The sequence below is a fragment of the Eschscholzia californica genome, unplaced genomic scaffold, assembly GCF_041429995.1.
Source record: "Eschscholzia californica isolate CP2 unplaced genomic scaffold, dmEscCali1.0.p SCAF_194, whole genome shotgun sequence".
NCBI classification, from domain to species: domain Eukaryota; kingdom Viridiplantae; phylum Streptophyta; class Magnoliopsida; order Ranunculales; family Papaveraceae; genus Eschscholzia; species Eschscholzia californica.
Window position 1 is genome coordinate 15,001 of NW_028238303.1, and position 10,000 is coordinate 25,000.

The window sequence follows — 10,000 nt, forward strand, 5'->3', positions numbered from 1 at the left end:
AATGATTTTTTATTATCTCAATTGAAGTAATGAGCCTCCCTATAGGGAGGCTCATTACTTCAACTAGTCCCCGTGTTCCTCGAATGGATCCCTTAGTTGTTGAGAGGGTTGCCCAAAAGCGGTATATAAGGCGTACCCGGTAAAACTTACAAGTGAACCAGATATAAAGATGGCGACTAGGGTTGCTGTTTCCATTATTATATAATTTCAAGACCACAATGGATCTATGATAAGATCGTTTATTTACAACGGAATGGTATACAAAGTCAACAGATATCAACCAATGCAATAGTATTTATGGCTACACAAACTGTTGAGGGTAGTTCTAGATCTGGTCCAAGACAAACAACGGTAGGGGCTTTATTGAAACCATTGAATTCGGAATATGGTAAAGTAGCTCCTGGATGGGGAACTACCCCTTTGATGGGTGTCGCAATGGCTTTATTTGCGGTATTCCTATGTATTATTTTGGAAATTTATAATTCTTCCGTTTTACTGGACGGAATTTCAATGAATTAGGCCCATAAGAACCATGAAGTCCTGGTTTTTCAATCAAAAATGAATTACTTAGGACTCGTATTTCTAGGGCATTCTGGTAGTTCGACCGTGGAATTCCTTTGTTTCGGTATTTCCGGAATATGAGTGTGTGACTTGTTATAATTGATCCTATTGATAGTACAGAGAATGGGTCTGTCATCTCGATAGAGATGGTTCTCTACCTCGTCGGATATTCATTCGAATATCTGGAGCACGGAATCCGTGGAATAGATCAAGAAATATTTGCACTATGATTCATACCTACTATTCAGACCTCGCGACCGGACTCAAAAAACAAAGAGTTATAATTCTAAATCGAAGGTTTTTTCTTTGTTCAAAATATAAGCATAAGCGGGATTTTGAACAAAGGACAAATGTTTCTCTGGATTTTTAGTCATTACATCTATTCATTGAATAAGTGATGATCAAACGGTTCTTACTCAGAGAACCTTTGGGCTGGGCTTGGGGGCTCTATTGAATCATCGTGGTTCTAGTATGAATCTGAGGTTTCAATCGATTCATAGGGTCTCAACAAGAGAATTCCTATCATATCAATAATAAAAAAAGTAAATCTACATTACACACAAAGAAAAACAAAATACCAAATCAAAATAAATAAAAAATAGGGAAAGAGAAGATTCAAGAGGCCTGTAACGATCAAGATAAAGACGAATGAGCCGACTTGAGATTTTGGCATTATCATCACAAAGAAGAACTTCAGGGTTTTTGGCCCTTTGTATCTTCAGAGAGAAGGTTGAATCGGGGATAAGAAGTTTCAAACTTTCTATTACATATCCGTTGCAACCAGTATTTGGGTGTTTCCGCTTGAGCTGTACGAGATGAAATTCTCATATACGGTTCTAAGAGGGGGAGTCCCCTTGGTTTACCTATCTCAATAAAGTATATGATTGGTTCGAAGAGCGTCTCGAGATTCAGGCGATTGCAGATGATATAACTAGTAAATATGTTCCCCCTCATGTCAACATATTTTATTGTCTAGGAGGGATTACGCTTACTTGTTTTTTAGTACAAGTAGCTACGGGGTTTGCTATGACTTTTTACTACCGTCCGACCGTTACCGAGGCTTTTGCCTCGGTTCAATATATAATGACTGAAGCTAACTTTGGTTGGTTAATACGATCAGTTCATCGATGGTCGGCAAGTATGATGGTCTTAATGATGATCCTGCACGTATTTCGTGTGTATCTCACCGGTGGATTTAAAAAACCTCGCGAATTGACTTGGGTTACGGGTGTGGTTCTGGCTGTATTGACCGCATCTTTTGGTGTAACTGGTTATTCCTTACCTCGGGACCAAATTGGTTATTGGGCAGTAAAAATCGTGACAGGCGTACCTGACGCTATTCCTGTAATAGGATCACCCTTGGTCGAGTTATTACGCGGAAGTGCTAGTGTGGGTCAATCTACCTTGACTCGTTTTTATAGTTTACACACTTTTGTATTACCTCTGCTTACTGCCGTATTTATGTTAATGCATTTCCCAATGATACGCAAGCAAGGTATTTCTGGTCCTTTATAGAGAAGACAGATCATAGATATTTGTAATCAATCATATATCATTTTGGGGAGGAACAATAGTATTTCATTGCTAGAAATATGGATTATAAAAAAAAAAAAAATAAGACATTTATTTGGATATTTACCTTCAACTTCGCAATATTATATTATTTATTTGATATGAATAGTTGAAGTGGATTCTCCGAAGAGAAAATGGATTATGGGAGTGTGTGACTTGAACTATTGATTGGCCCGTGCAGATATATGATTTTATCCGCCACATTGGAATTTACAACCAAATGTGTCTCTGTTCCAACCACCACGTAAGCCCCATACCGAGGATAGGCTGGTTCGCTCGAGGAGAATTTTTTCTATGATCAGAGCCGAATCATGTCGTGCATCAACAGGCTCCGTAAGATCCAGTAGAATAAGTGATGTGGCAAGATCCAGATTATGTTCTATCTATTCCACTTACTTAATAGTATGGAAATGCATTCATTTCCTTTGCATCGATTACGATCTATGATACTATCGGAGTGAAACAAGGGATCTAAAGAAGAATAGAGGCTAGACTATATTAGTAACAAGTAAATCCTTTGTATGTTGTATGTAAGAAGACTCGAGAGATGTTGGGGCGAAACACAATCGCAAGGTATGAGACGACCCAAAATGCATTTGATCATGATCAAATTTGTAAGCCTACTTGGGTATTGAGCATTTACCTGTAAGAACTAAATTCTTTGCAATGCGTAGTTGCAACTCCGGAAAATTGTATCCGGTAAATCTTTTCTTACATAGAGTCATATATGTGTGGGTATGGCTGACATATAGATTTTCTATGGATCTATTTGATTCCTGTGATTCTTGCTCGAGCCGGATGATGAAAAATTATCATGTCCGGTTCCTTCGGGGGATGGATCCATACGAATTCGCCTATCCCAATAACAAAGAAACCTGACTTGAATGATCCTGTATTAAGAGCTAAATTGGCGAAAGGAATGGGTCATAATTATTATGGAGAACCCGCATGGCCCAACGATCTTTTATATATTTTTCCAGTAGTAATTCTAGGTACTATTGCATGTAATGTAGGTTTAGCAGTTCTAGAACCGTCAATGATTGGCGAACCTGCGGATCCATTTGCAACTCCTTTGGAAATATTACCCGAATGGTATTTCTTTCCCGTATTTCAAATACTCCGTACAGTACCAAATAAGTTATTGGGGGTTCTTTTAATGGTTTCAGTACCAGCGGGATTATTGACAGTACCCTTTTTGGAGAATGTTAATAAATTCCAAAACCCATTTCGTCGTCCAGTAGCTACAACCGTCTTTTTGATTGGTACCGCAGTAGCCCTTTGGTTGGGTATTGGAGCAACATTACCTATTGATAAATCTCTAACTTTAGGTCTTTTTCAAATTAACTCAACCGTGAAATAGAAATAAAAAACCACGACGTATGTATCTAGGGAGGATTCACTTTGAAGCGACTATTCCCTAGATACATCTATTCAATGGAATTCTAGATCTATCCCGAATATACGGATCGTGCTGAAGATTCAAAACCAATTTCATTTTCTTCTTTTTTTATAAAAAAAAGAAGAAATCATTCCAATGTATTTAAAAATGAAAACTGATTCTTCGGTAAATTAATTGCGAAATGCTTTTGTAGAATGTCTAATATCTGTTTTACCTCTTCTATGCGAAAATGCTCAATTTTCATAAGATCTTCTTGACTCTTATTCAAAAGGTCCAATAATGTATATATATTGGACCTTTTGAGGCAATTATAGATCCTGGGAGGCAATTCTGATTGGTCAATAAAAATACATTTCAATGCTATTTCTTTTTTGTTTTTCCTTAGTTTATCCAATCTATCATGAAAGGTAAAAAAGGGTATAGTAACCCTGTTTTGATTGTCCTCTAAATGTATGTCCTGCTCTTCCGCATGTAGAAAAGGTATAAATAAATCAATCAAATTACGGGAGGCTTCGTGAAGTGCTTCTTTAGGAGTTAAACTTCCATTCGTCCAGATTTCTAGAAAAAGTATTTCTTGTTTTTCATTTCCATTCCCATAAGAATGAATACTATGATTCGCATTTCGAACAGGCATGAATACAGCATCTATAGGAAAACTTTCACCTTGGGCGTTATTTGGTGTTTTCATACGATATCCGCGATTCCTTTCGATTTGTAATCCAATACACAAATCGATAGGTTCCGTTAGGCTAGCTATATGCTGTGTAGTATCAACGATTTCCACAGAAGGCGGTGAGATGATGTCTTGAGCAGTTACGTATCCAGGACCCTTGACGCAAATGGATGCGTCGTGAGTTCCATACAGATTACTTCTCAATACAATTTCTTTCAAATTCATTAAAATTTCATGTACGGATTCTTCAATACCTACTATGGTAGAATATTCATGTGGTATCTTCTCAGATTTTGCACGTGTGATACATGTTCCTTCTATTTCTCCAAGCAAAGCCCTTCGCATCGCGATGCCTATTGTATCGGCTTGACCTCTCATAAGCGGAGACAGAATAAAACGGCCATAATAAAGGCGCTTACTGTCTGCTCTTGATTCAACACACTTCCACTGTAGTGTCCGAGTAGATACTGCTACTTCCTCTCGAAGCATAGTTATTTGATCAGATCATTGAATCATTTATTTCTCTTGAAATCTGTTCAATTCTTATTTCTACACACGTCTTTTTTTAGGGGGTCTACATCCATTATGTGGCATAGGGGTTACGTCCCGTACAAAACTTAAGAGTATACCACTTCTACGAATGGCTCGTAATGCTGCATCTCTTCCGAGACCAGGACCTTTTATCATGACTTCTGCTCGTTGCATACCCTGATCTACTACTGTACGAATAGCATTTCCTGCCGCGGTTTGAGCAGCAAACGGTGTCCCTCTTCTTGTGCCCCTGAATCCACACGTCCCGGCGGAGGACCAAGAAACTACCCGACCCCGTACATCTGTAACCGTTACAATGGTATTGTTGAAACTTGCTTGAACATGAATAACACCTTTTGGTATTCTACGTCCATTCTTACGTGAACCAATACGCCCATTCCTACGTGAACCACCTCTTGGTATAGGTTTTGCCATATTTTATCATCTCATAAATATGAGTCAGAGATATACGGATATATCCATTTCAGGTTAAAACAGATCCTTTATTTAATTTGTACATTTGGTCCTTTAGCGAGTCCTTTTTTAAAAGGATTATCCTTGTCTCTGTTTATGTCTCGGGTTGGAACAAATTACTATAATTCGTCCCCGCCTACGGATCAGTCGACATTTTTCACAAATTTTACGAACGGAGGCCCTTATTTTCATATTTGTCATTCCTTACCTTAATTCCGAATCTACTCCTTGGAAGAAAATAAGTCTCTTGAAATTTTGAACCTCGAGTTGTATCCCCACGAAAGTCATGTTGAAAAAGACACCTAATCATTCGAATCTTTGTTGCGGAGTCTATAAATTATACGTCCCCGGGTTGAATCATAACGACTTACTTCGATTTTGACTCTATCTCCTGGTAGTATCCGTATAAAACTACGTCGGATCTTTCCTGAGACATAACCTAGAATCAGATCTTCATTATCTAAACGAACCCGGAACATACCATTGGGAAGTGATTCAGTAATTAAACCTTCATGAGTCAATTTTTGTTCTTTCATTCCAGGTAACCCCCTTGAAGTATCAACTAATGGAGGAGGAGTGATATTAGACAACCAGCCCTTCCTCTTTTTTTTTATTTATTTTTTTTCACAAATAGGAAGTTACCGAGTCAATTCGGATACTAGAAGGGTCACCATATATAACACAAAATTTCTCCTCCGATTCCTTCTAGTCGAGCCTCTCGGTCTGTCATTATACCTCGAGAAGTAGAAAGAATTACAATCCCCATTCCTCCTAAAATCCTAGGGATTCGTTGATAGTTAGAATAGATTCGTAGACCGGGCCGGCTGATACGTTTTAAAATAGTTCTATATGGTCCTTTTCTATTTCTTCTATGTCGCAGGGTTGAAACCAAAAAATATTTGTTGCTTTCTCGATGTTTTCTCACGTTTTCGATAAAGCCTTCTCGTAGAAGTATTTTCACAATGCTTTCGGTGATATTAGTAGATGCTATTCGAACCGTTCCTTTTTTATCCATGTCAGCATTTCGTATAGAAGTTATTATGTCGGCAATAGTGTCCCTACCCATGATGAACTATAATTATCGGTGCCTCCGAGTTTTGATATAATCAACATGCTCTTTTTTTTTTTTATGAATTCTTAAGGGATATACGTGATACACAATCTACTAAATTAATTTAATCTATTTCCGAGACCTACTATATTATGGTCTCGTCTATTAGTATTTATAATACCTCGGGGGCTAATGAGACTATTTTAGTAAAATTCAACTGTCTCAATTCCCGAGCTATCGCACCAAAAACTCGAGTTCCTTTTGGATTTCCTTCTTGATCAATGACAACTGCAGCATTGTCATCATATCGTATTATCATACCGTTGTCACGTTTAAGTTCTTTACATGTACGTACAATTACAGCTCTGATCACCTCTGATCTTTCTAGAGGCATATTGGGCACTGCTTCTTTGATTACAGCAACAATAACGTCACCAATATGAGCATAACGGCGATTACTAGCTCCTATGATTCGAATACACATCAATTCTCGAGCCCCGCTGTTGTCCGCTACATTTAAATGGGTCTGAGGTTGAATCATATCATTTTTTTTTTATCTTTTCTTTCAATGCAAAGAAAGGGCAAAGGAAAAAAAGAAATATTGTTTGTCCAGAAACAAAAATCTGCGGTTGTTTTTTATCACAAAAACCCCTTTCCTTTGGTTGCACATCCCTATTCCGCAATAAGGAATTGGGTTCGTATAGGCATTTTGGACGCAGCGATTGAAATAGCTTCTCTGGCTACAATTTCTGATACTCCACCCATTTCATAAAGTATTCGACCCGGTTTAACGACCGATACCCAATATTCGGGAGATCCTTTCCCCGAACCCATACGCGTTTCCGTAGGTCTTACTGTAACAGGCTTGTCTGGAAATAGACGTACCCATATTTTTCCACCACGACGCGCATATCGTGTCATTGCTCGTCTCCCTGCTTCTATTTGTCTAGATGTGATCCAAGCGGGTTCAAGTGCCTGAAGAGCATATCTACCGAAACTAATATGATTGCCTCGATAAGATATTCCCTTCATTCTTCCTCTATGTTGTTTACGGAATCTGGTTCTTTTGGGGTTATAGTTGATGGTTGTTTCTCAATGCCATCTCTACTGCAGAACCGGACATGAGAGTTTCTTCTCATCCAGCTCCTCGCGAATGAAACGATTCATTACTATTACAAATATGTAGTGAATTAATAATACACTGAATCATGGGATTTTTTGAGATCGAATCTGTCACGTAAAAATTTTAATGTCTTGGATTTATATACAACTAGACATATATTTTTATGAAAATCGATTTTTTAGAACTATAACGAATCTTTATTTTGACCCTTATTGAATCCCTCAAAACTTAGCAATCCAATAAGGCTTTCGCGGGCGAATATGGACTCTTTCAATATCTCTTTCATACGTAGGGTCAGGTCAGCCCATGACCTCTAAATGAATTGATTCCTGGTTCTTTCCGCCATCCCACCCAATGAATCATTAGGATTCGTTTTCAATAGAATCTTCTGCAGTCACAGGTTCCGTCGTTCCCATCACTTCTTGATTAATGGCTAGGCCTGAACTCTGCAATGGAGCTCCTAATTAAATTTGTTATTCCTGAGTCAATCTACTCAGTCTTTATTGACTCGATGCTCTTTATTATTTTTCCTATGAACCGGATTCATTTAATTATGTAATTATAATTATGGCCGAATCCAATCCATAGTGATGCTTTATTACACTGCCTTTGTATGAGATAATTCATAGACCATACATATTGGAATCATATATCATTGATATTCTCTTTCTCTCTTTCTCTCACCCTTCCATTTATCCACATCCTTTTCTTTTTTTTTTTCGCTTAACAACCCATAATCAGATTTATTTTTATTTTATGTAAAAAGATTTCAGTTGCTCCAACGATATGATCGATACATCATATAGTGACTGCTTCTTTGGATCCAGATAATACGAAGAAATGAAAATGAGCTGGTTATTAGTTCATAGGGCTGTCCGTTGTTTTTTAATCTTAACCTAAACCTAAATAAAAACCGACGAGTCACACACTAAGCATAGCAATTATACCAAAAAAGGGTCAATCGAATTTTTATTCAACCCTATAGAATTAAAAGAATAGAATTAAGAATTATAAGAATTGGAATTGATCATTGTTGATTGAATGGAAAAAGAATGAAAGAGTTTGTCATTTTTTTTGGTCCACCGCTGGATAGAACGGAAAGTCAAAGTAAAAGAAGGGACTATTATTCCGCGTCTGCAAATATCCAAATTTTGATGCCTAATACCCCATAAATAGTTCGAACTGTATACGAACAATAATCAATTTTAGCTCGAATGGTTTGTAGGGGAACCCTACCTTCTCGGATCCATTCGGTGCGTGCAATTTCTTTTCCGTCGAGACGTCCTGCAATTTGTACTTGAATTCCTTTTGTATCTGCTTGCTCAGTTAATTCAATAGCTTTTTTCATTGCCTTTCGAAATGAAACTCTATTTTTTAATTGTCCGGCTATAAATTCTGCAAGAATATTAGGGTGCCCATAAGGTTTTGCAATTCTTGTGATAGCAATGTTGAGTTTTCGGTTCACAGAATTAAACCCTTTTTGTACATTGATCTGTAATTCTTCGATTCCTCGTGGTTTACCCTCTATTAACCATTTTGGGAATCCCATATAGATTATGACCTGGATCAGATCGATCCTTTTTTGAATCTCTATACGTGCAATTCCCTCGACACCCGAAGATAGTCTCATATTTTTTTGTACATAATTCTTGATACAATCCCGTATTTTTTTATCTTCCTGGAGGCCGTCGGAATAATTTTTTGGTTGTGCAAACCAAAGGGAATGATGCCTTTGGGTTGTACCAAGTCTGAAACCAAGTGGATTTATTTTTTGTCCCATACATCCTCGCTTTCTCCATTAGCCCATTTCAGTCCCTTCTGCTCTATCATACATCGATACCTCTCTATAACATCATTAGCCCATTTCTCCTCTAATAGCAGTCTATCGTGCTCTTTCATACATAGATACCTCTCTCTAACATCTGTATATTTATCAATATATACCCATCCATATTTTCTTAACCATATATAATATTCTTGATCTTTAGATATATCTTTCAATACAATAGTTATATGACAGGTGGGTCTTTTTATCGGATAACTACGTCCTCGAGCTCGAGGTTTTTAACTTTTTCACGATAGTACCCTCGTTGACTTCGGCTTGACTAATGATTAAATCTGTTTCGTTGAAACCCATATTGTGACTAGCATTTGCTGCTGCGGAATAAACCAATTTAAAAATGGGATAACATGCTCGATAAGGCATGAGTTCTAGTATCATAAGTGTTTCCTCGTAGGAACGCCCACGAATCTGATCAATTACCCTTCGTGCTTTGTGAGCAGACATACATATATGTTGGCCTAAAGCGTATACTTCTACATCCGGGTCCCTCTTTATCATAAGGTTCACCTCTCACCAATAAACGATGAGCACCTATATTCACTTTATTAACATTAACGACGAGATCTATTATCGTTTCTCGCATGTCCCCGGAAATTAAGAGTAGGTGCAAATTCTCCCAATTTGTGACCCACCATACGATCTGTTATATAAATGGGCAAATGCTCTTTTCCATTATGAATAGCAATTGTATGGCCGATCATTGTGGGTATAATGGTAGATGCCCGGGACCAAGTTACTATTATTTCCTTTTCCCCCTTCATGTTGAGCTTTTC

The 10,000-nt window shown here is 37.7% G+C and overlaps 1 protein-coding gene across 1 annotated transcript in view; it reads left to right on the top strand.

Annotated features, from left to right (window-relative positions):
• The window catches only part of LOC147560741 (photosystem II CP47 reaction center protein), a 9,033-nt gene extending 6,751 nt beyond the window's left edge, over positions 1–2,282 (top strand). The window contains exons 1-2 of the mRNA XM_086657462.1: positions 1–644; positions 1,435–2,282. The exon at positions 1–644 is cut by the window's left edge and continues 6,751 nt beyond it. The gene's annotated coding sequence lies outside the window, so the exon portion shown is untranslated. The remainder of the gene's footprint in view (positions 645–1,434) is intronic.
• The last annotated feature ends 7,718 nt before the right edge of the window (positions 2,283–10,000 follow it).